General features: G+C 45.8%; 1 pseudogene; it reads right to left on the reverse strand.

The window, feature by feature from the left end:
• Window positions 1-25,517, reverse strand: LOC117885416 (annotated as a pseudogene).
• Window positions 25,518-27,082: the final 1,565 nt, after the last annotated feature.

The following is a 27,082-nucleotide window of genomic DNA, read 5'->3' on the forward strand; positions in this document are numbered from 1 at the left end:
TCAGTACCCCTTGGGTCTCTCGGCACGTGGTATTCGATGGGATACGGTGCTGAGACCACTGGAGGTGGGAGCCTCCGTGCCACGGTCTATGTGGGAGCCTCTAGATCCGGCAGTGCTGACCTCGTCAATGCCGGTGGAGTCAGAGCTGCAGCCGTCGGCGGTGCCGTTGATGGAAAGGTCGGTGCTGGAGCAGTTGTTTATAACAGTCGGGCTGGCACTTCGGTAGGCAGTGGAACAAAGGATGCCGAAGACAGCGATGCCAACCGGGACCTTGGACCTGACCCTGGCTCTGGTGGTACGCCCAAGGTGTCCAAAAAGGCCATTGGGATGATGGCTGCCTCTGCTGTGGCCACGATGGCTGATGACTCCGGCGCGATCTGGACCTCCTGCTCCTGGACCTGCTGGAGTGATAGGAGTCCACCTCCGACTCCGAGGTCTCTGAGTAGGAGGACCACAGAGGAGCTGTGCCCTGGACTGCTGGCGAGCAGTGCCGAGAGGCCGGGGATCTGTGTGGCTCCCCTATGTGTACTGGCCATGACAGGCAGAGGTGCACGGGGATGGAGATCGGCATACCATCAGTGCTTGTTTGCCCCTGGATTGGAAGTGGGACCACGCAGTCACTGGTGACTTGTCCCTCCTCTGTGAGAGGTTGGCATCAGGTCCTTGGCCGCCTCAAATGCCTCCGGTGTCGATGGGAGCTGGAGGTGGTTGCCTTGGTGGTCTGGGGACCGTGGGGGGTTTGGACTCAACTGGACCCCAGACGGGGCAGGAATCGATCAGACCCTGGAGGGCTGTAGGGACAAGGCACTGAGGCACTCGTGGACGCCACCAACCCTTTAGGCTTCGGCGGGGGGGACTGACCCCTCTCCGGCCTCTTCTTCTTTAACGGCACTGGGGATTGAGAATGATGCCGCACTGAGGATGGCTTCTTATGGCCCGAGCCATGATGGTGCCGAGGGTCCTTAGGGTCCTTAATCGGCACCAGTTCACACACCGCCAGCGCCAGAGCATTGTGCACCGACGAACAGGTACTCGGCGCAGGTTCGGCAAATCTGGAATCAGAGTGTGGTCGTAGCACTGCCTCCATTAGCAGGATTTTAAATCTCTGCTCCTGGTCTTTAAGGGTTCTGGGTCGGAAACCCTTATAGATCCTGCACCTTTCTTTCTGGTGACTCTCTCTGAGGCACCGCAGACAGGAAAAGTGAGGGTCACTCTTGGACATCAATTTGCCACAGTCCTCACAAAGCTTAAACCCTGGAGACCCTACATAGCCCAGAGGTGGATAAACGTTGTGGGGGAGACCCCCCAAACAAAACTAAACTATTACAACTGTATCTAACTAAAGAACTATTTATATTGTATGTACAAGAAACTACAGAAGTCACTGCCAAAGCACTTGCCACAAGAGCGAGCGAAGTTCCAGCTAGCCGTCACTGGCGGTAAGAAGGAACTACGGGGGTAGGGGGTCGGCATGGGACTATATTGGGCACCATGAAGGTGTGACTCCAGGGGGTGCCCAGGCTGACCCTAGGGACGCTGCTAAGAGAAAATCTTCCAGCTGGCGTGCACACACCTGGTTGGAATGGACATGAACAAGTACTCAGAGAAGAACTTTAATTTCCCAGATATAGATCGGAGGACAAGTGCTACTAATAATAGGAGGGCCCAGATTTTCTTGGCTGTCACAAATGACAGATTTATTCATCAAATAGTTGCCTAACCAACAAGAGGTGATGCCATTTTAGATTTGGGATTAGTGAGTAATGAGGACTGTATAGAAGAACTGGTTGTTGGGGACAATCTTGGCTTGAATGATCATGAGTTAATTCATAGTTTATACTAAATGGGAGGATAAACAAAAATAGATCTGCAACTAGCGTCCTTGATTTCAAAAGGAGAAACTTTCAAAAAGTAACGGAATTAGTTAGGGAAGGGGACTAGACTGAAGAACTCAAGGATCTGAATGTGGAGGAGGCTTGGAGTTACTTTATGTCAAAGTTGAAGAACCCATCCTAAGCAAGGGGAAAAAAATTGTAGGGAGAGCTGAAGATCAGTTGGATGAGGAAGCATCTCAAACATGTGATTAAGAGAAAGCAGAAAGCCAACAAGGAATGGAAGATAGGAGGAATCAGCGAGGAAGGCTACCTCTTGTAGGTCAGAAAATGTAGGTATAAAGTGAGAACTGCCAAAAGCCAAGCAGAGTTGGACTCTGCAAAGGAAATTAAAGCCAATAGTAAAAGGTTCTGTAGCCATATAAAGAAGAAGAAAATAAGGGAAGAAGTGGGACCACTAAGCACTAAGGATGGGGTGGAGATCAAAGATAATCTAGGCATGGCCCAACACGTAAACAAATACTTTGCCTCAATCTTTAAATCCAAAGAAGAGCTTAGGGGTCATGGCAGGGTGGCTAATGGGTATGAAGATAGGGAGATAAAAATTACCACAACCAAAGTGGAAGCCAAACTCAGCCAAACTGGGGGCCCGGATAACCTCCACCCAAGAATATTAAAGGAACTGGCACATGAAATTGCAAGCCCAATAACAAGGATTTTTAATGAATCTGTAAACTTGGGGGGTCGCACCCTATGACTGGAGAATTGCTAATATAGTTCCTATTTTTAAAAAGGGGGGGGGGGGGGAGTGATCCAGGAAACTACTGGCTTCTTAGTTTGATCTCAATTGTATGCAAGGTCTTGGAACAAATTTTGAACAGAAAGTAGCTAAGGACATAGAGGTGAACAACAATTGGGATAAAATACAACATGGTTTTACAAAAGGTAGATCATACCAGACCAACATGATCTCCTTCTTTGAGAAGCTAACTGATTTTTTTAGACAAAGGAAATGCAGTAGATTTAGCATTTGATACAGTTCCACATGGGAAATTATTAGTCAAATTGGAGAAGAAGGAGATTAATATGAGAATTGAAAGGTTGATAAGGAACTGGTTAAAAGGGAGACAACGGGTTGTACTGAAAGGTGAACTGTTAGGCTGGAGGGTGGTTACTAGTGAAGTTCCTCAGGGATCAGTCTTGGGACCAATTTTATTTAACATTTTTGTTACTGATCTTGGCACAAAAAGCAGGAATGTGCTAATACAATTTATGGATGGCACAAAGTTGGGAGGGATTGCCAATATGGAGGAGGACTGGAATATCACACAAGAAGAGTGAGATTACCTTGTAAACTGGAGTAATAGAAATGGGATGAAATTTATTAGTGCAAAGTGCAAGGTCATGCATTTAGGGACTAACAACAATAATTTTTGCTATAAGCTGGGGATGTATTAGTTGGAACTGACAGAGGGAGAGAAAGACCTGGGTGTATTGGTTGATCACAGGATGACTATGAGCCACCAATGTGATGTGGCTGTGAAAAAGGCTACTACAGTCCTAGGATGCGTCAGGTGAAGTATTTCCAGTAGAGACAGGGAAGTGTTAGTGCCATTATACACGGCACTCGTGAGACCTCATCTGGAGTATTGTGTGCAGTTCTGGTCTCCCGTGCTTAAGAAAGATGAATTCAAACTGAAACAGGTGTAGAGAAAGGCTACTAGGATGATCAAATGAATGGAAAACCTATTTTATAAGAGGAGACTCAAACAGTTTTGCTTGTTTAGCCTAGCCCAAAGAAGGCTGGGGGGAGATATGATTGCTCTCTATAAATATAACAGAGGGATAAATACCAGGCAGGGAGAGAAGTTATTTAAGTACAAATGTTGACACAAAAACAAATGGAGATAAACTGTCCAACTAGGGACCGAGTGGCTAGGCAGCAGTTCTGCAGAAAAGGACCTAGGGGTTACAGTGGACAAGATGCTGAATATGGGTCAAGAGTGTGCCCTTGTTGCCAAGAAGGCTAACATTTTGGGCTGTATAAATAGGGGCATTGCCAGCAGATCGAGGAACATGATCATTCACCTCTATTCGATATGGCAAGGCCTCATCTGGAGTACTGTGTCCAGCTTTGGGCCCCACACTACAAGAAGGATGTGGAAAAATTGGAAAGAGTCCAACAGAGGGAAACAAAAATGATTAGGGGTCTGGAGCTCATGACTTATGAGGAGAGGCTGAGGGAACTGGGATTGTTTAGTCTGCAAAAGAGAAGAATGAGGGGGGATTTGATAGATGCTTTCAACTACTTGAAAGGGGGTTCCAAAGAGGATGGATTTAAATGTTCTCAGTGATACCAGATGAGAGAACAAGGAGTAATGGTCTCAAGTTGCAGTGGGGGAGGTTTAGGTTGGATATTAGGAAAAACTATTTCACTAGGAGGGTGGTGAAGCACTGGAATGGGTTACCTAGGGAGGTGGTGGAATCTCCTTCCTTAGAGGTTTTTAAGGTCAGGCTTGACAAAGCCCTGGCTGGGATGATTTAGTTGGGGATTGGTCCTGCTTTGAGCAGGAGGTTGGACTAGATGACCTCCTGAGGTTCCTTCCAATCCTGATATTCTATGATTCTATGAAGTTTAGTCTCAAAATTAGGTGAAGGTTTCTAACCATCATTGAATGAATTCTGGCACAGCCTTCCCAGGGGTACAGAGAGAGCAAAAAGCTTAACTGGCTTCAACACTGAGTTTCATAAGTTTATGGAGGGGATGGTATGATAGGACTGTCTACAATGGCATGTGGCCGATCTACGACTGCTAGCAGCAACTATCTCCAATGGCCAGTGAAATGCGACACTAGATGGGAAGAACTCTGAGTTACTGCAAAGAATTGTTCCCCAGGTGTCTGGCTGGTGGATCTTGGCCATATGCTCAGGGTCTAACTGGTCGCCATATTTGCGAATTTTCCCTTGGGTCAGATTGGCAGGGATCCTGCCAGTTTTTTGCCTTATTCTGCAGCATGGGACACAGACCGCTAGCATAAATGGTGGATTCTGTGTAACTTGAAGTATTTAAAGCACGATTTGAGGACTTCAATAGCTCAGCCAGAGTTTTGGGGTCTATTACAGAGGTTCTGTGGCCTTCAATGTGCAGGAGGTCAGACTAGATGATCATGAGGGTCCCTTCTGACCTGAAAGTCTATGAGTCATTAGATCATCCATTCTGAGCTCCTGGCTAACAATAACCATAGAATTTCCCAGTTACCTGGCATTGAGCTCAATAACTTATGTTTGGCTAAGATGTACCTTCCAGAAAGGGAGCCAGTCCTGATTTGAACATATCAAGAGATGAGAATCCACCACTTCCCTTGGTAGTTTGTGCCAAAGGATAATCACCTCTCTGGGAAAAAAAAAACAAAGCCTGTGCCTTATTTCTCATGTAATTGTGTCTGACTTTAGCTTCCAGCCATTGTTTCTAACTGTGCTTTTCTGTGTTTGATTAAAATGCCCTTTTCTAACGAGCATTTTCTCCCCATGAAGGTACTGATAGGCAGTAATTAAGTCACCTCTCAGTCTTCTCCTTGATAAACTGAACAGATCAAGCTCTTTAAGTCTTTCACTGTAAGATATTTTCTCCAGCCCTCAGACTGGTTTTGTGGCTCTTTTCTGCACCCTCTCCAATCTTTCAACATCTGTTTTAAAACATACTCCCCAGCACTGCACACGGTATTCCAGTATCAGTATCACCTGTGCTCTCTCCAGAGGTGAAACCCCCTCCCTGTTCCTGTTCTCCCCCTCACCCCTGTTTATACAGCTTAGGATGGCATCAACCCTCGCCCCATTGCAGTGTGCTGGGAGCTGATGTTGAGTTACTCCCCCACTGTAGCCACTACACATTCTGTGATTGGGGCCAGGGTCAGACACCACGAGCTGCCCTGGAGAAGGGCAGGAGGGAAGTTGCATCATATCAGTGCCTGCGATGAGGGAGTGACACTGACCAACAGCACAGACGGGAAAGTGACTCTGCCCCCAGATGTGCCCAAGACACAAATCAAACCACACACAGTTTCCTCTCGCTCATAGAGCAGTAGTGACCGATCCAGACCCATGAAAACGGCTTAGAAGAAATTACCGGCTATTAATCATTAATTGTAACTATTAATTACTGACAATCACTGATTGTTTGTGTTGTGGCAGTGCCAGGGGATCAGGTCCTTATTGTGCTGGGTGCTGTGCAAACACCAAACAATTAGTAACAATTCCAAGCTGCTAGATGGCTTGGAGGGCGCTGGGTGGAACTGCAGGTAGAGTCTGTGCCCCATCCCACCTTCCATAGGAAAGCCATAATTCAGCACTCCCAGCCGTGCTCTCACTGCAGTGGTACCAGGGCCTGGGGTGGGAGATATGGGGGAAGAATGGAATGTCTTCCTGTGCCTGCAGTGTCCGAGCTCCTCGCAATCTCTAATGTGTTGATCTTCATACTACCCTGTGACATAACATGAGGAGCCTCGGTGCTTCTGAAAATCCCATTAGGTGCCTAAATACCTTTCAAAATACAATCCAAAGTGACTTACCCCAGGTTTCCTGGAAAAGCTGTGGCTGAGCAGAGAGGAGACCCCCAAGTCTTCAAAGTTGCAGGCTGGTGCCCTAACTGCTGTAATACCCATCGTCTGCAAAAATTAAGGTAGAGCAGTCAGTGCTTCGGCAAAGGTTGTGACACAGACACAGGTCGCTGCTTTCTAATCTGTAAGGATTCCAGTCTCCATTCCAGACTACATCAACCCTGATCGAATTGGCCCTGTCAACACTGGTTCTCCACTTGTGAGATAACACCCTTCTCTTCATGTCAGTATATAATGCCTGCATCTGTAATTTTCAGTCCATGCATCTGAAGAAGTGGGTTTTTTACCCACGAAAGTTTATGCCCAAATAAATCTGTTAGTCTTTAAGGTGCCACCGGACTCCTTGTTGTTTTTGTGGATACAGACTAACACTGCTACCCCCTGATACTAGTATCCATTCAGTGAATTTCTAAAATACACCCTTTCCTCGGGGGAGCTCAGTACCACCCAAAAACGCTAGTAGCCTCTCTGCTCCCACTGAAACCCACGGAGGAGACACTCAGCAGGAGACACTCAGCATCTCAGCACTGGGCTGGGAAGGTGCATTGGAATCTGCCCCCCAGAAAAGTCTGGAGAGGCAGCTGAGAACCTGAGGGGCAAGGTCCCTGAGCAAACACTGAGTTGTCAGAGGGGGGGGGGACAGCCAGCCAGGGAGCACAATGGTGCGTGGACAACAGACACACGGTGTGTAAGGGTAGAGGTGAGAGCTGGGTCTCCTTTTTGATCCATCCGTGGCTCTAGCTGCAAACAGCAAAAAAAACAACTCTGAAGTCCTTCCTTCGGCACAACTACCAGCATGTGAGGACACCGTCCAAGAGGCTGTCTCAGAGCAAGGGCTGCATAGGAACAAGGACCTGAGGATCTGCCCTGAGACTAGTGACACGCACCTTCAATCCTCAGCATCCAGCAGCGTGCTTTCCATGGCAAGGGACTGGGGCTGGTGTCAGTCAGCCTTCCTGTCCGAGTTCCTGGGAAGACCCCTGCCTGTGACTGCTGGGACAGGCGCCTCTTGCTGCCTAGGCTGACTGCTGGCATCACACAAACCCTTAGTGCCTCCTGCTCTGGGTTCCTACAGGATTTATCAGGGAAAGCAGCTGTCCCCTGGCCCTTGCTGCTGGGATCTCTCTTAGGACTGCTGCCTGTGATGTTCTGGGTTCCCTTCAGAGGGGAGTCGATGTTGTGTTACTTGTTAAAACTGTGTAACAGCAAAGCAAGTGCAATTGGCATCCTAATCCCCAGGGAAATCTCCCTTTTTTCCATGTGCTCTATGTGTGTGAAGAGCCCAAGTGAATGGGAAATTAGTTACAATCCCTTTAATGGTCATATTGACCGCCTACATACCACTTTCCAGCCATGGAGGTCAAAGCACATCGCAAAGGATAGCAAGTGACATCATCCCCATTTCACAGCCGAGAAAACTGAGGAACAGAGAAGGGAGGTAATTCCCAAATGTAACCCAGCCTTGGCATGGCCAGGAATATGGCACTTTGACCCAGACTTCCTCGGTCAAAATGCACTGATCTGGACCAAACACTCCAAGACTCTTAGTCTATTACATATGGACATCTTTAAAGGTTGCCTCAGGGACTTATAAAGCTGCCCTTCAATGTAGTACCTAAGCTCCTGCCATGTAAAATGGATGACAATAAGGAAGCTCCTCATAGACGTCATGAAGTTTCCAGTATCAGGGGGTAGCCGTGTTAGTCTGTATCTACAAAAACAACAAGGAGTCTGGTGGCACCTTAAAGACTAACAGATTTACTTGACACCATGCAAGGCACTAAATTTAGCCGTATGGAGTGGAAATCCATCAACCTCAACAAAAAACTTGCACAGATACAGACAGACATTATCTTCCTCTCCAAATGCAAACAGATGGAAATCATACCAAAAGGACTGAAGGTTTAAATCTGTTAGTCTTTAAGGTGCCACCAGACTCCTTGTTGTTTATGAAGTTTCCAGTTCTTTTCCCTTGTCAGGGTGAAAAAACTCTGCTTTGGTACAGGGGGTTGAAACTTTTAGATTTTGTTTTCTTTTGGGGGGGGTTGGTATGTGTGATTTTTTGGGGACAGATCATCTTTAGCATTAGAATAACAATCTCACAGGGTGCACAGAGACTCCTAGAACATTGAGTGCCAGCCATATCAATCACTAGCTAGGTTCTGAAGTGCTCTGCCCCCCTGAATCAATCTCTAGTTAGGTCTTGAGGTGAAGTGCTCTGTCAAACAGATCATTCTATACCTACGGCCCGAAGTACTCTGTCCACCCAGCTCCATCTCTAGCTAGGTCTTGAGGAGCTCCAGAAACCTGAATCAATTTCTTGTTCAAGCTTCAAGTGCTCTAGTAGTTCGTATCAATCTCTAGCTAAACCCTGAAGTACTATGGCCATTGGAACCAATCTCTAGCTAGGCCCTGACGTGCTCTGGTAAGGTGACCAGATGTCCCAATAAAATCAGGACTGTCACGATATTGAGGCGTTTGTCCCGCTTCCCGACCGATGTTTGGTCAGGATGCAGTTTGTCCTAATATTTCGCACTTCTGGATTTGTTTGTTTTTTGCTCCGCCGGTGGTGGCATTCCTTTTTTTTTGCTCCACCGGCGGGACACCCCCCCATGTGTCCCAATATTTTCTTCCTCTCATCTGGTCACCCTATGCTCTGGCCACCTGGATCCATCTTTAGCTAGGCCCTGGTGTGCTCTGGTCCCACCATCTATCTCTAGCTAGGGCCTGAAGTCCTCCAGCCACAGAGAACAAACTCTACTTAGAGCCTGAAGTGTTCAGAGCACCTGAATCCATCTCTAGCTAGGTTGTGAAGTACTCTACCCACCTGGATCTGTTTCTAGCTAGGCCCTGAATTGCTCAGGCCACCTCGATCAATCTCTAGCAATGTCCTCAGTTGCCCTGACCACTGGGATCAATATCTAGCTCTGGATTACTTGATGACCTCTTGTTCTGTTCATTCCCTTTGGGGCACCTGGCATTGGCCACTGTCAGAAGACAGGATATTGGGCTAGATGAACCTTTGGTCTGACCCAGTATGTCGGTTCTTATATTCCTATGTTCCTGAAGTGCTCTAGGCACCCAGAATAAATTATAGCTAGCTCCTGATGTGCTCTCGCTGCCCAGATCCATTTCTAGTTAGAGCCTTGTCAGGGTTCCCTCCCCACTCTGAACTCTAGGGTACAGACGTGGGGACCCACATGAAGACCCCCTAAGCTTATTTCTAAGAATCAGCTCTGTAAAATCGGGATGGTAAGTACTTGCCTTCATGGTTTGTCTCCAGCAAGCACACAGAACAGACAGACAAAACCTTCCCCCCGTCCGAGATTTGAAAGTATCTTGTCCCCTTATTCGTCCCTTTGGTCAGGTGTCAGCTAGGTTACTTGAGCTTCTTAACCCTTTACAGCTAAAAGAGGAATTAACCCCTTACAGGGTAAAGAGGGATTTTATGATACCCTTAGCTGTATGTTTATGACAGGCCTAAAGTGCTCTGGTCACCCAGATCAATTGTTATCTATACCCTTTACGTGTTTCCCCACTCACTGTCCTCTCCCTGCTTTGCTCCTTCGCCTCTCCAACCCCACTGCTCCTACATATCCCCCCGGCAGAGTGCATCCCACTCCCAGCGCTGTGTGGAGAAGCAGCCCCTGGCCGCATGCGCATCTCACCAACAGCCTGGCTTGCAGGCTCCTTCCTTCCCCTACTGCCTCTGTCTGGGCCGGCACCCCAGGAAAACCCAAGACCTTCCAGCCTGGGGCACTGGCCAGGCGGAGCTGAGTCCTGCATTGCCAAAGCCCCGCACAGTGCTGGCACAGGGAAGTTTCTCTGCCCCAAAGCTAAGCCCTGAAGTGTTCTGTGGGGGGGAGGGGGAACTGAGCCACATCTCTGGCCAGGTTTGCTGAAGCCCCTAAAGTCAGGTTCCCTGGACCCTGGTGCACAATGCATTCGTTGATTTAAACGTTTGTACTGCACAGTTCTGATTGATTGCCATTGAACTTGCATGAATATGAGTCTTTTTAATAGGTGTCCTGTACTCAGCATAGGGAAATATGGTCACCTTAGCATAAACTGACAGGCACTTTTTGAGCAGCTGCCAAATGTTTCATTATAGTTTTTGCTATTTGTTCCCCCTGTAAAGCCAAACACAAGTAGCTGGTATTATCTGGTTTTGTTATCCCAATGCTTTTATGAAGTTCAGCCTTTTTTTGAATAAGGACTAGACTAGAGGACTTGGTTATGGCTGTGGCAGGGATGGCCAGAACCAGGGCCATCCAGCCAGCCCCCCCATAATTCCCCAAGATAAATCTCTGATAATTTTCATAAGAATTTACATTGTGCCTCTTCATATAACCTTGTAGTGGGTCTACCCACGTGTGACCTCTTTTCATGAAACTTTTAACTGGTCCACACTAACCCCCCACTTCGAACTAAGATACACAACTTCAGCTACGTGAATAACGTAGCTGAAGTCGAAGTATCTTAGTTCGAACTTACTGCGGGTCCACAGGCAGGCTCCCCCGTTGACTCCGCGTACTCCTCTCATGGAGGAGGAGTACTGGCGTCGACAGTGAGCACTTCCAGGATCGATCCCAGAAGATCGATTGCTTACCGCCGGACCCGGAGGTAAGTATAGACATACTCTTTGTATCGAAGCCTAATATAGAAACCTTGTACTGATGAGCCTTGGTATATGAAAACTTTGTATCAAAGCCTCATGTAGAAACTTTGCATTGCCCTTGGTATAATGTTATAGCCCCTAAGGATAGAATAAGATAGAAGAAAAATGTCTCATTGCTAAGAATAGACTAAGATTTTCCCCCACCCCTTAATCAACCCCTTAATGCCCTGTTGAATGAATGAGGAAGTCGTGAAAGGCAAGCACCTCCAGACAGCTGCAACAGTTGGAGAGGGGATGGAAGTCAGACCCAAGAACAATAAAACTTATCAAGTGGGCTCATGTACTTGTAAAATAATATAATTCTTGTGTTTTTATTTTAAGTACAAAATAAGTATGTATAACAAATTTAAAAGTATGTAATTAGTAATTTGATATGTCGGGTTTCACCTTTTTTTTTATGTGTTCGCTCCCCCTGATGTTAGAACCTGGCTATACCACTGGATTTGATAGCAGCCTTCAACTACCTGAAAGGGGGTTTCAAAGAGGATGGATCTCGGCTGTTCTCAGTGGTGGCAGATGACAGAACAAGAAACAATGGTCTCAAGTTGCAGTGGGGAGGTCTAGGTTGGATATTAGGAAAAACTATTTCACTAAGAGGGTGGTGAAGCGCTGGTATGGGTTACCTAGAGAGGTGGTGGAATCGCCATCCTTAGAGGTTTTTAGGGGCAAGCTTGACAATAAAGACTTCATAATGCAGTAAATAGTCTCAGAAAAAAACAAATATTTTAGTTTAAAACAAAACAATCTGAGGGTTAACTAAAACTCCTCATAAATCTAAATGTAATCTTGTCATTACAGTAACACAGTATTTACGATGCAAACAAAAACAATAGTATCAGACATTCAGAGTTCTGAAGTACCAAAAGGTGCACAGGCCATAGGTCCTATGCATTTCAAACTTACACTGCTGATTTGCTGTTTATATCATCAGATTAGCTGAACAAGCAGCAAGGGCCCAGTTTTTTAATAGTCTGGTATCCTTCTCCTTGGGGTTACCTTCTTGCAGAAATAAGAAAAGCAGGACTATAAGCCTCAGCCCTCAGGGCAGAGAACTTTGTCTGCCTTCTAGTATCGCTGTCTCCCTCCAGGTCTGGCTGAACTAACTGAAGGGTTTAGCACTTTTTTTAACCCTTAGAGATGCCCTACAAAGCATGCCCCGAGGTTCGTGAACATTTTTTCCCCTGCTAGTCCCAGATTAGCTGGGGTCAGTCAATACCTGCTCCACTCTTCTGGCAAAAACACCCTGACTACTTGTGTTGAAAGGAGCAATGATGGAATTCGTTACCTTAGCAGTAGGTTGTTATCCTGTCAAGGCTGCTTCCCCACTCTGAACTTTAGGGTACAAATGTGGGGGCCTGCATGAAAACTGCTAAGCTTAACTACCAGCTTAGATCTGGTCCGCTGCCACCATTCCCAAGTGGATTCCCTTCCCTGGGAAGCCTTGAGAAACCTTTCACCAATTCCCTGGTGAATACAGATCCAAACCCCTTGGATCTTAAAACAAGGAGAAATTAACCATTCCCCTCCTTCCTCCCACCAAGTCCTGGTGGATCAAGATCCAAACCCCTGGGATCTTAAAACAAGGAGAAATCAATCAGGTTCTTAAAAAGAAGGCTTTTAATTAAAGAAAAAAGGTAAAAATCATCTCTGTAAAATCAGTATGGAAAATAACTTTACAGGGTAATCAAACTTAAAGAGCTCAGAGGACTCCCCTCTAGCCTCAGGTTCAAAGTACAGCAAACAGAGATAAACACTCTAGTAAAAGGTACATTTACAAGTTGAGAAAACAAAGTAAAAACTAACACGCCTTGCCTGGCTGTTTACTTACAAGTTTGAAATATGAGAGACTTCTTTAGAAAGATGTGGAGAACCTGGATTGATGTCTGGTCCCTCTCAGTCCCAAGAGCGAACAACTTCCCAAACAAAGAACACAAACAAAAGCCTTCCCCCCCCCCAAGATTTCAAAGTACCTTATCCCCTTATTGGTCCTTTGGGTCAGGTGTCAGCCAGGTTACCTGAGCTTCTTAACCCTTTACAGGTAAAAGGATTTTGGAATCTCTGGCAAGGAGGGATTTTATAGTACTGTACACAGGAGAGCTGCTACCTTTCCCTTTATAGTTATGACACGCCTCCCAATCACAGATAGTGCTGGACGTCCAGTACCACTCTGGCTGTGATTTCTTCCTGGAGCTCTAGGAGAAAACAGAGTTAAAAAGACACATGTACCTTTAGACATACTACTGATTATATAAAAACTAACAATATGTTCCATTCCAAGAACAACTTTTAACCAGTTGACTCTGGGAAACTTTCCCGGGAGAGTGAATCAGCCACTTTGTTAGAAGCTACTGAAATGTGTTGTATTTCAAAATCAAAATCTTGGAGAGCTAAACTCCACCGAAGAAGATTTTTGTTATTCCCCTTGGCAGTATGAAGCCACTCTAGTGCAGCATGGTCTGTTTTTAGTTGGAAACGCCATCCCCAAACATATGGGCGTAGCTTTTCCAGTGCGTACACAATGGCGTAGCATTCCTTTTCGCTGATTGACCAGTGGCTTTCCCTCTCAGACAGTTTCTTGCTGAGAAAGACGACAGGATGGAATTCTTGATCCGGTCCTTCCTGCATTAAAACTGCTCCCACGCCTCGCTCGGACGAATCTGTGGTTACTAGGAACGGTTTGTCAAAGTCTGCGGCCCTTAGCACAGGGTCAGACATGAGTGTTGCCTTAAGCTGCTTAAAGGCCTTTCGACACTCATCAGTCCACCGAACTGCATTTGGCTGTTTCTTTCTGGTTAGGTCTGTCAGAGGGGCGGCGATTTGGCTGTAGTGTGGTACAAATCGCCTATAATATCCAGCCAAGCCTAAGAAGGATTGGACCTGTTTCTTAGACTTTGGAACCAGCCACTTTTGGATAGCATCCACTTTGGCCTGTAGGGGATTTACAGTTCCTTGACCCACCTGGTGCCCCAGGTAAGTCACTCTGTTTTGGACTATTTGACACTTTTTAGTCTTAACAGTTAGTCCTGCCTGCCAGATGCACTCGAAGGCTTTTTTCCAGGTGCTCCAGATGTTCTGTCCATGAATCAGAAAACAATGGCCACTTCATTGAGGTAGGCAACTGCATATTCTCCCAATCCCGCTAGGAGACCATCTACAAGTCTTTGGAAGATGGCGGGTGCATTTCGCAACCCGAAAGGGAGTACATTGAATTCATACACCCCTGCCTGGGTGACGAAGGCTGACCTTTCCTTAGCGGGTTCATCTAGTGGTACTTGCCAGTACCCCTTGGTTAAGTCTAAAGTAGAGATGAATTGGGCATGTCCNAGATGGGGAAATACGCTTTTGCGTGGACTACCGTAAGCTAAATGCTGTAACTCGTCCTGACAACTATCCAATGCCACGCACAGATGAGCTATTGGAGAAATTGGGACATGCCCAATTCATCTCTACTTTAGACTTAACCAAGGGGTACTGGCAAGTACCACTAGATGAACCTGCTAAGGAAAGCAACAGAGGGTCCTGTGGCACCTTTGAGACTAACAGAAGTATTGGGAGCATAAGCTTTCGTGGGTAAGAACCTCACTTCTTCACTTGCATCTGAAGAAGTGAGGTTCTTACCCACGAAAGCTTATGCTCCCAATACTTCTGTTAGTCTCAAAGGTGCCACAGGACCCTCTGTTGCTTTCCTTAGCAGGTTCATCTAGTGGTACTTGCCAGTACCCCTTGGTTAAGTCTAAAGTAGAGATGAATTGGGCATGTCCCAATTTCTCCAATAGCTCATCTGTGCGTGGCATTGGATAGTTGTCAGGACGAGTTACAGCATTTAGCTTATGGTAGTCCACGCAAAAGTGTATTTCCCCATCTGGTTTGGGAACTAGAACCACTGGAGATGCCCATGGACTCTTAGAGGGACGGATTATACCCATCTGTAGCATGTCCTGGATCTCCCTTTGTATAGCAGTTTGGGCATGAGGTGACTCCCGGTAGGGTGGTGTTCTAATTGGGTGAGCATTACCTGTGTCAATGGAGTGGTATGCCCGTTCGGTCTGCCCTGGAGTGGCTGAGAAAATTGGTGCAAAGCTTGTGCACAGCTCTTTGATCTGTTGTCGCTGCAGACGTCCAAGGGTCGTGAAGAGGTTCACCTCTTCCACGCCACCATTCTTTTTTCCTTTGTAGTAGAAAAGTTCAGGCCACTCCGTGTCATCTCTTTCCTGCGCTGTAAACTGGCAAAAGTTTAATTCTCTGGAATAAAAGGGCTTAAGAGAATTAACATGGTATACCTTAGTCTTTATGTTGGAGGTGGGGGAGGCTATGAGATAGTTAACAGCTCCTAGACGTTCCTGGACCGTGAATGGTCTTCCCACGACGCTTCCATTTTATGGGACTGGAGCGCCTTTAAGACCATGACTTGGTCTCCTACTTTGAAGGACTGTTCTCTGGAATGTTTATCATACCAGGCCATTTGCTCTTCCTGAGCATCCTTTAGGTTTTCTTTAGCAAGGGCTAAAGAGTGTCGGAGGGTGTTTTGAAGGTTGCTTACCAAGTCTAGAATGTTAGTTCCTGGAGAAGGCGTAATCCCCTCCCATTGCTGCTTCACCAAATGTAATGGCCCGTTAATCTCGCGGCCATACACAAGTTCAAATGGTTAAAACCCTAAACTGGGATGTGGTACAGCCCTGTAGGCAAAAAGCAACTGCTGCAACATTAGGTCCCAATCATTGGAGTGTTCATTTACTAATTTAGGTATCATGGCCCCCAAAGTTCCATTAAACCTCTTCACCAGACCATTGGTTTGATGGTGATAAGGAGTGGCAACCAAGTGATTCCCCCCATGAGCTTCCCACAGGTTTTTCATGGTCCCTGCCAGGAAATTAGTTCCCGAATCTGTAAGGATGTCGGAGGGCCAACCTACCCTGGCAAAAATGTCTTCTAATGCCTGGCACACACTTTTAGCCCAGGTGTTGCTTAAGGGTACTGCTTCTGGGCATCGGGTAGCAAAATCCATGAAAGTCAGTACGTACTGCTTTCCTGTGGGTGTCTTCATTGGGAAAGGACCCAGAATATCCACAGCTACGCGCTGAAATGGTGCTTCAATTATGTGTAGTAGCTGGAGAGGGGCTTTAACCTGGTCTTGGGGCTTTCCCACTCGTTGGCACACCTCACAAGACCAGACATAATTAGCAACATCCTTGCCCATTCCCTCCCAGTGGAAGGACTTCCCCAACCGGTCTTTGGTTCTGTTCACCCCAGAATGGCCACTGGGATGATCATGGGCTAAGATCAAGAGCTTCACCCGATACTTAGTGGGAACTACCAACTGTCTTTGAGGATGCCAATCTTCCTGGTCCCCACCAGAAAGAGTCTCCTTGTATAAAAGTCCTTGTTCTACAATAAACCGGGATCGGTTAGAAGAGCTGAGAGTTGGTGGGGTGTTCTGTGCCGCCGCCCAAGCTTTCTGAAGGCTGTCATCTACTTCCTGCTCGGCCTGGAACTGTTCCCTTGATGCTGGAGACATCAGTTCCTCCTTGGACTGTGGACTTGAGCTTGGTCCCTCTGGAAGCGATGCAGGTGCTGGGGCTGTTTCCATTGACTGTGAACCGCTGTCCGCTGGTGCACTATGTGGTATTTCAGGCTCTGGCTGAGCCTCTTGGGTAGGGTTATCTGCTGCTTACGCCAGTTCAGGCTCACTGGTGCCCTCTGGCACTGGAGTTGTAGATGGGTTTGCAAGCGCTGGACTCAGAGCTGGCAATGGTTCTGGTGCTGGTTGTGTTGCCAGTTCCGGTTCTGGGATTGGCTTTGGCTGGGTCCCTGGGATTGGATCCACTATGGCTGTTGCAGTCGTTGGCAGGGGATCCGGTTCCACCACCTTTGTCTAGGTCTCTGGTAACAAAGACGGGGCCCTGGTGGACGGCTCAGGAACAGGGATGGGGGTGAAAGCTTGCTTAGCCTGGCTGTGGGTTACTATTCCCACCCTCTTGGTTAGCTTCACATGGTTGGCCAAGTCTTCCCCCAGCAGCATGGGGATGGGATAATTGTCATAGACTGCAAAAGTCCACATTCCTAACCAGCCCTTGTACTGGACATGCAACTTGGCTGTAGGCAAGGTTACAGACTGTGACACGAAGGGTTGAATTGTCACTTGAGCATTCGGGTTGATGAGTTTGGGGTCCACTAGGGATTGGTGGATAGTTGACACTTGTGCCCCAGTGTCCCTCCATGCGATTAACCTTCTTTCCACCCACTCTCAAGATTTCCCTTCGCTCCGAGGGTACGAGAGAGGCATCTGGGTCTGGGGATCTTTGGTGTGATTGTGGAGTAATGAACTGTAATCGGTTGGGGTTCTTGGGGCAGTGAGCCTTTATATGTCCCAGTTCATTACATTTAAAACATCGCCCTACTAAGGTATCACCGGGGCGATGTTGGTTGGTGGAGATTGGTGTGGTGGGGTGAGAAGGCGTCTGGGGTTTCCCTTGGGATGTGGGTGGGGCCTTGGGTTGTCCCCGGTGGTAAGGTTTGGTTTCCGGTTGCCCCTTCTGATATTCGCTCCAACTGCTACTAGTTTTTTCCTTTTCTGCCACCTCCACCCATTTGGCTCCAATCTCCCCCACCTCAGTTACAGTTTTGGGCTTCCTATCTGTGATGTACCTTTCTATTTCCTCAGGAACACCCTCTAAAGACTGCTCCATTTTTACTAGGGAAACCAGATCTTCCAGAGATTTAACATTTGCTCCTGATACCCAGGCATCACAATTTTTGTCTATGTGGTAGGCATGCCGGTTAAATGACACGTCTGGTTTCCACCTTAGGGCTGTGAACCGCCGACAGGCATGCTCGGGTGTTAGCCCCATTCTGAGTCTGGCCTTGTTTTTAAAAAGTTCATAACTGTTCATGTGTTCCTTAGGCATTTCAGCCGCCACCTCTGGTAAGGGTCCTCAGCTCTACCATGTACTGGTCTGTAGTGATGCTGTATCCAAGGGAAGCCCTTTCAAAATTTTCTAAGAAGGCCTCAGTATCATCGCCTGCCTTGTAGGTGGGGAATTTTTTGGGATGGGAAATGGTACCTGGAGAGGGGTTAATCATAGAATCATAGAATAGAATCATAGAATATCAGAGTTGGAAGGGACCTCAAGAGGTCATCTAGTCCAACCCCATGCTCAAAGCAGGACCAATTCCCAGCTAAATCATCCCAGCCAGGGCTTTGTCAAGCCGGGCCTTAAAAACCTCCAAGGAAGGAGACTCCACCACCTCCCTAGGTAACGCATTCCAGTGTTTCACCACCCTCCTAGTGAAATAGTTTTTCCTGATATCCAACCTGGACCTCCCCCACTGCAACTTGAGACCATTGCTCCTTGTTCTGTCATCTGCCACCACTGAGAACAGCCGAGCTCCATCCTCTTTGGAACCCCCCTTCAGGTAGTTGAAGGCTGCTATCAAATCCCCCCTCATTCTTCTCTTCTGGAGACTAAACAATCCCAGTTCCCTCAGCCTCTCATCATAAGTCATGTGCTCCAGACCCCTAATCATTTTTGTTGCCCTCCGCTGGACTCTTTCCAATTTTTCCACATCCTTCTTGTAGTGTGGGGCCCAAAACTGGACACAGTATTCCAGATGAGGCCTCACCAATGTCGAATAAAGGGGAACGATCACGTTCCTCGATCTGCTGGCAATGCCCCTACTTATACAGCCCAAAATGCCATTAGCCTTCTTGGCAACAAGACCACACTGTTGACTCATATCCAGCTTCTCATCCACTGTGACCCCTAGGTCCTTTTCTGCAGAACTGCTACCTAGCCATTCAGTCCCTAGTCTGTAGCAGTGCATGGGATTCTTCTGTCCTAAGTGCAGGACTCTGCACTTGTCCTTGTTGAACCTCATCAGGTTTTTTTCGGCCCAATCCTCTAATTTGTCTAGGTCCCTCTGTATCCGATCCCTACCCTCTAGTGTATCTACCACGCCTCCTAGTTTAGTGTCATCTGCAAACTTGCTGAGACTGCAGTCCACACCATCCTCCAGATCATTAATAAAGATATTAAACAAAACCGGCCCCAGGACCAACCCTTGGGGCACTCCGCTTGAAACCGGCTGCCAACTAGACATGGAGCCATTGATCACTACCCATTGAGCCCGACGATCTAGCCAGCTTTCTATCCACCTTACAATCCATTCATCCAGCCCATACTTCTTTAACTTGGCGGCAAGAATACTGTGGGAGACTGTATCAAAAGCTTTGCTAAAGTCAAGGAATAACACATCCACTGCTTTCCCCTCATCTACAGAGCCAGTTATCTCATCATAGAAGGCAATTAGGTTAGTCGGGCACGACTTCCCCTTCATGAATCCATGCTGACTGTTCCTGATCACTTTCCTCTCCTCTAAATGTTTCATAATTGATTCCTTGAGGACCTGCTCCATGATTTTTTCATGGACTGAGGTGAGGCTGACTGGCCTGTAGTTCCCCGGATCCTCCTTCTTCCCTTTTTTAAAGATGGGCACTACATTAGCCTTTTTCCAGTCATCTGGGACCTGCTCCAATCGCCATGAGTTTTCAAAAATAATGGCCATTGGCTCTGCAATCTCACCTGCCAACTCCTTTAGCACCCTCGGATGCAGCGCATCCGGCCTTGTGCACTTGTGCACGTCCAGTTTTTCTAAATAGTCCCGAACCACTTCTTTCTCCACAGAGGGTTGGTCACCTTCTCCCCATGCTGTACTGCCCAGTACAGCAATCTGGGAGCTGACCTTGTGTGTGAAGACAGAGGCAAAAAAATCATTGAGTACATTAGCTTTTTCCACATCCTCGGTCACTAGGTTGCCTCCCTTATTCAGTAAGGGGCCCACACTTTCCTTGATTTTCTTCTTGTTGTTAACATACCTGAAGAAACCCTTCTTGTTACTCTTAACATCTCTTGCTAACTGCAACTCCAAGTGTGATTTGGCCTTCCTGATTTCACTCCTGCACGCCTGAGCAATATTTTTATACTCCTCCCTGGTCATTTGTCCAATCTTCCACTTCTTGTAAGCTTCTTTTTTGCATTTAAGATCAGCAAGGATTTCACTGTTTAGCCAAGCTGGTCGCCTTCCATATTTACTATTCTTTCTACACATCGGGATGATTTGTTCCTGCAACCTCAATAAGGATTCTTTAAAATACAGCCAGCTCTCCTGGACCCCTTTGCCCTTCATGTTATTCTCCTAGGGGATCCTGCCCATCTGTTCCCTGAGGGAGTCAAAGTCTGCTTTTCTGAAATCCAGGGTCCGTATTCTGCTGCTCTCCTTTCTTCCTTTTGTCAGGATCCTGAACTCGACCATCTCATGGTCACTGCCTCCCAGGTTCCCATCCACTTTTGCTTCCCCTACTAGTTCTTCCCTGTTTGTGAGCAGCAGGTCAAGAAAAGCTTTGCCCCTAGTTGGTTCCTCCAGCACTTGCACCAGGAAATTGTCCCCTACACTTTCCAAAAATTTCCTGGATTGCCTGTGCACCGCTGTATTGCTCTCCCAGCAGATATCAGGGTGATTAAAGTCTCCCATGAGAACCAGGGCCTGCGATCTAGCAACTTCTGCTAGATGCCAGAAGAAAGCCTCATCCACCTCATCCCCCTGGTCTGGTGGTCTATAGCAGACTCCAACCACGACATCACCCTTGTTGCTCCCACTTCTCAACTTTATCCAGAGACTCTCAGGTTTTTCTGCAGTTTCATACCGGAGCTCTGAGCAGTCATACTCCTCTCTTACATACAACGCAACTCCCCCACCTTTTCTGCCCTGCCTATCCTTCCTGAACAGTTTATATCCATCCATGACAGTACTCCAGTTGTGTGAGTTATCCCACCAAGTCTCTGTTATTCCAATCACATCATAATTCCCTGACTGTGCCAGGACTTCCAGTTCTCCCTGCTTGTTTCCCAGGCTTCTTGCATTTGTGTATAGGCACTTAAGATAACTCCTCGATCGTCCCTCTTTCTCAGCAACAGACAGGAGTCCTCTCCTCTTGCGCTCTCCTGCTTGTGCTTCCTCCCAGGATCCCATTTCCCCATTGTTACGATTGGCTGTTGTATCTGGCCTAGCCTTTGTTACTTCCAGTTCATGCTTCCTTTCTTTTTCTATCTCCTCCATCTCTTTTTCTTTCAGATCCATAGCTCTTTTGTGGGCCTCCTCTTTGGCTTTCTCCAGCTACATAGCTCTCTTGTGGGCCTCCTCTTTGGCTTTCTCTTCTTTTGTAGTCATTTTCCTGTTTTCTTTTGCTGGGTCACAGCCCTCTGCAGTTGACTGAAACTGGGATGCATTCAGCTCAGGCTGCTGCTGAGTTAACAGAGACTTTCTAACTAGCTACTCCCGAGGGTGTAAAAAGAAAAAAAACAATTCAGCTTGTAAATTCCTTTTACCAGTTGTTTGCTCATTAATTGAACCCTTCTCTTAACAAAGACCCTTGTTAAAAAAACTTAACACCTCTGACTTCAGGCAAGGAGAGATACGATATGCATCTACCTTCAGCTCTGCTTTCCAAGCAGCTAGAAGGAAAAAAAAATCTTACTGACTTTTGGGTTTAAAATGATTCCCTCCGCTATGCCACCATGTCAAGGCTGCTTCCCCACTCTGAACTTTAGGGTACAAATGTGGGGGCCTGCATGAAAACTGCTAAACTTAACTACCAGCTTAGATCTGGTCCGCTGCCACCATTCCCAAGTGGATTCCCTTTCCTGGGAAGCCTTGAGAGACTCTTCACCAATTCCCTGGTGAATATAGATCCAAACCCCTTGGATCTTAAAACAAGGAAAAATCAATCAGGTTCTTAAAAAGAAGGCTTTTAATTAAAAAAAAGGTAAAAATCATCTCTGTAAAATCAGTATGGAAAATAACTTTACAGGGTAATCAAACTTAAAGAGCTCAGAGGATTCCCCTCTAGCCTCAGGTTCAAAGTACAGCAAACAGAGATAAACACTCTAGTAAAAGGTACATTTACAAGTTGAGAAAACAAAGTAAAAACTAACACGCCTTGCCTGGCTGTTTACTTACAAGTTTGAAATATGAGATACTTGTTTAGAAAGATGTGGAGAACCTGGATCGATGTCTGGTCCCTCTCAGTCCCAAGAGCAAACAACTTATCAAACAAAGAGCACAAACAAAAGCCTTCCCCCCACCAAGATTTGAAAGTATCTTGTCCCCTTATTGGTCCTTTGGGTCAGGTGTCAGCCAGGTTACCCAAGCTTCTTAACCCTTTACAGGGTAAAAGGATTTTGGAGTCTCTGGCCAGGAGGGTTTTTATAGTACTGCACACAGGAGAGCTGTTACCCTTCCCTTTATAGTTATGACATATCCCCATGGATAAGCTGCTAGAGAGGAATATCACCCACTGAACTAGTTGGTGACATGAAGGAGTAGTCTCATATTACAGAGTATATGAGGCTGGGCAACTAATTGAAAGATGGTGATGGCAGGTGGAGAAGGCTACCACTATTGGCATTGCCCTGGCTGGAGATTCCTGGAATAATTCTCCAGGGCTTTCTCTGACCAGTGTAAGATCTCTTTGCACTGCATGAAGAGAGAGCACTTGAATAGTCACTGGGCCAGAGAGACTCAGTAGCCTGATGCCTCCAGCATTCACCTGGGAATCCCTGGTCCAGTGGGTAGTTAATTATTTAACAATGGGGAAGTGTTTAAACAGGGAACTAACATGACATTTGCAAACCCTGCCGCCCCACCAGCCAATTTATTTTTGGATAAAATGAAAATGAGGGACTCTGAGCTCAGCTGTTCACTTTGAGGGGAAGAGTAGAACTGACATTTTTTAGAGTCCTACGGCCAGATTTTTACAGCGATTTAGGAACATAAATGGATTTTTCAAAAACATCAGTTGAGCTTTAGGCACCTCGATGCTTTTGAACATCCCACTAGGTGCCTAAATACCTTAAAAATCTGGCCCTTCAGTGACTTATGCAAGATGGCACGGGGGTCTATAGCAGAGCACAGATACAAGCCCTGTTATCTAGCCACTTCATTACCCATAGTCTACTTAGATTTCAAGCTTTTTGGTGCAGAGATTTTTATCCCCCTATGTTTGTACAATCCTGGGACAAAGGGGCTCCATTCTCAGTTGACTCTTGGGAATAATCAGAACTAGAATGTGCTAATTTTATTTTTAAATTCTAATTTTATGCAACAAGCCCATCTGTACAAAAATGTAAAGAATAGGTAGGCTTGATAGAATTTTATTTGAATTGTTTTTATAATTTCAGTAGGTAACATTCATGTTTATTTTTATTTTTAGCTATTTAAATTTTCATGGTGGGGGAAAGTATTCAGGGTTAAGACTATGGGGGTCAGACAATAGTTATTTAATCATAGTTGATGGTCAGATTCAACAATTGTAATGCTTTATAACCATTAAAACACAAATGGTCAATATCACATGTCAAAATATATAAAGTAAATAGCTTTACATCAAACTGTAATAAATTCTCAAGAAGCATTTTTCTTTCTTTGCCTATCTAAATTTCAATTTTTATGGATGGAAATATCTTTGTTGGATTGTTTGTGTGCAGTGAAATCAGCATTTACTGACCTTTACTGATAAAAATCAATGCTTTCTAGCCTAAGAATAATTAAGTACAATTTCAGTACAACATATCAGAGGTCACTCCTCTGCCCGGAGGTCTCAGTGAAAGTTTTCAAGCGCTCACACCCATCACAACAACAACAAAAACATTTTAATAACTGGCACCCCTAATCTTTACCACAAACCAAGTATCAGTCCTAGAGTGGAGTGTGTGTGGCCAATCTACCTAACGTTCTGATCTGGCTCCCATCACATTCTATCTGATGAGCTCACAGTTAAAAATGTGCATGTTATTTTCAGGCTGAAATTGTCTAGCTTCAACTTTAAACCTCATCTATTTCAATGGGTGTTACGTGCTTTTAAAAACCCTACTAGGTGCCTAAATTCCTTTAAAAATTTGTCCCTAAGTGTAATTATTATCATTACCATTGATACTTGTGGTGCCCAGTTTATTTATAGAAGAAATGTACCATTTATTATTGTTATTATTGATGGCTGATTACATGTAGACTGTCTGTTTCTTAACTTTTAAACTTAAACTTCTAATGGCCTCCTCTTATTTTTAAGCAGTAGCATGCTACTCTAGCCATAGGCACCCTGCTGCATCTTTATGCACCTAAATCCTTTAAAAAATCTGGCTCAGAGAGACTAAATTCACGATCACAAGGGCTTTGAGGAAAGCAAAGAACCAAATGCAGGGTAGCACCTCAGCCACTGGACTCTTCCTCTGTAGCTGTCAGTAACCTCAGTGTGCCATCACTCTCCCTAGTGGAATTCCAGTTGCCAGCGTCAGGCTACCCAGAATGTGCTGCTCTCACTCATTCAAGCATGTCAATTTACCCCTATTTCAGTTGAACCTAATGGAATGAGATCAGATCATCTTAGCTCTCGCAAAAAGCTCTCCGTTTATTGGCAGTCTTTCTCCTCAGGGCTTTGTGTACTTCTTTGTTTCTCAGACTGTAGATGAGGGGGTTGACCAGAGGAGTCAGGACTGTGTAGAAGACAGAGAACACTTTGTTCAGGTCTCACAGTGTATTGGTGTCTGGGAGCATGTAGACAATCATGATGGTTCCATAGAAAATGGTCACCACAATGAGGTGAGAGGAGCAGGTGGAAAATGCCTTTTGCCTCCCCTTGGTGGATGGGATTTTCAGGATGGTGGTGATGATGCAAACGTAGGATGACAGGGTTAACAGAAATGGTGTCACTGTGAATATAAAGGCCATGATGAAAGTCAGAAGTTCAATGAGGGTGGTGTCACTGCAGGAGAGTTTTACAATTGGGGAGAAGTCACAAAAGAAATGGGGAATTTCATTGGAGTGGCAAAAAGTTAATTGTGATGCCAAAAATATCACTAAGCAATTGGCCAAGAAAGCACTTATCCAAGAACTAGCCATTAGCTGAAGGCAAAATTTGCTGTTCATAAGGGCTGCATAATGCAGGGGGTTACAAATTGCTAAATACCGGTCATAAGACATTATGGCAAGGAGATAGCTTTCTGTAGCTGCCAGAGAACCAAAGAAATAAAATTGTGTGATGCAACCACTAACAGAAATGGTTCTGTCTCCAGTCAGGAGACTGGCCAGCACCCTGGGCAGGATAGTGGAGGTGTAGCAGGTCTCCAAGCAGGACAAGTTCCCCAGGAAGAAGTACATGGGTGTGTGAAGGTGCTGATCAGCCACAACTAACACAACAATGAGGATGTTCCCCCCCATGGTCGCAATGTAGATCACTAGAAACAGCAGTAAGAGAAGAAAGTGCAGTTCCTGGAGGTTCCCAAATCCCAGGAGGATGAATTCTGTGATGGATGTTTGATTTCCCAAATCTGCATTTGCCATGGGTTGTATCTAGAGAAAATCCAACAAAACCTGGAGGAGAACATGGACAATATATATATTTAAAGTTTAATGGAGCCAGTTAGAGACTGGAATTCCCATTATATGGGAAATTCTGAAATTTCAAAACATTTTTTTTCCAAATTGGTATTAAATATTAAATTTCCCATGGAACAAAGATTCTGAAAATTTTGGATTTGGAAACATAAAAATGTTTTATTTTGATAATATTGATTCATTTTATTTTGATAATGTCCAAACATTTCACTGAGATAAGGTAACACTGTTGCCTTTTGATAATGTGGTATTATTTTGTTTAGACTCTCCTATTATATTAAAATATTAAATATAATATTGTATGGATAATATTAAATATAATATATAAATACAATAGAATATTAACATGACTATTTTAATATAACATAAAACTCAAAACAAAATGAATTGAAATGATAAAGCAGTCATGGTCAAACCGCAGCTCGTGAGTCACATGCGACTCTTGTACAGGTAAAGTGCAGCTCACAGATTTCCCCCCCGACCCATTCTCCGCCTACCAGACAAAGGGAAGGGAGAGCTTCTGCCCTGTGGGGGTTTACCCACAGGAGGTACTGAGGCTCAGGGCACACCTGCTGGGCTCAGGGCTTCAGAAGGAGTGGGGCCTAAGCCCCGGCAGGTGCACCCCACGGGGCACAAGCCCAGAGCCCTGACAGGCATGGTTCTCGAACTTCTGAAGATTATTATATATGACTCAAAGGGTCAGAAAGTTTGGCCACTCCTGTGATAAAATAAAAATGAAATGCTTTGACTTTTCTTCCTTAGAAAATGTTGACAAAATTGACTCCTTCTTGTAAAACCTTTTGATTTGTCCATTGAAAAATGCTCCACCAACATTTTATTTGCCTAGCTGTAAAATTTAGTACATTTGTAATGGAGTTGGAGCTGCCTTGTAAGAATTGATGGATACTGTATGTTGACCTGGTGATTGAGATGTTTTCTGTGGGTATGTCTACACAGCCCATGGCAGTGAGCCACCCAGCTTGAGTCAACAGACTTGGCTTGCTGGGCTCAAACTTCTGCACTAAAAATAGCTGGGTAGACATTCTGACATGGGTTCTGAAGCCTAGGGAGTGTGGTGGGCTCCAGAACCTGAGCCACAAGTGGAAATCACTATCTAAACAGATATTTTTAGTGTGGTAGCTCACGTCCCGCTAGCCTGAGTCTGTTGACCCAGGCTAGGATGCTCACTGCAATGGACAGTGTATGAATAAATTGGTTCAACTCAATAGGACTTTGTCTGGAATACAGGCAGGAAGGAAGAGATGACTCCAGATATCCTCCTATCAACTGACGCAAGAGCAATTAAGGGACAAGGCTGGAACCATTGGCTAGGATTGTAGCTCCATCTCCTGCTGAGGTTACAGAACTGGTTTGTCTAGTCCTGGTCTATCCCTAAAACTTAGGTCAACCTAATTTCATGCCCCATGTAATGCAGTTAAGTCAGCCTAACTCCCACTGTAGGTGCAGCTAGGTCAACGGAAAAATTCCTGTGTCAAGTAGCTACTCCCTCT

The sequence above is a fragment of the Trachemys scripta genome, chromosome 12, assembly GCF_013100865.1.
Source record: "Trachemys scripta elegans isolate TJP31775 chromosome 12, CAS_Tse_1.0, whole genome shotgun sequence".
Lineage (NCBI taxonomy): Eukaryota > Metazoa > Chordata > Testudines > Emydidae > Trachemys > Trachemys scripta.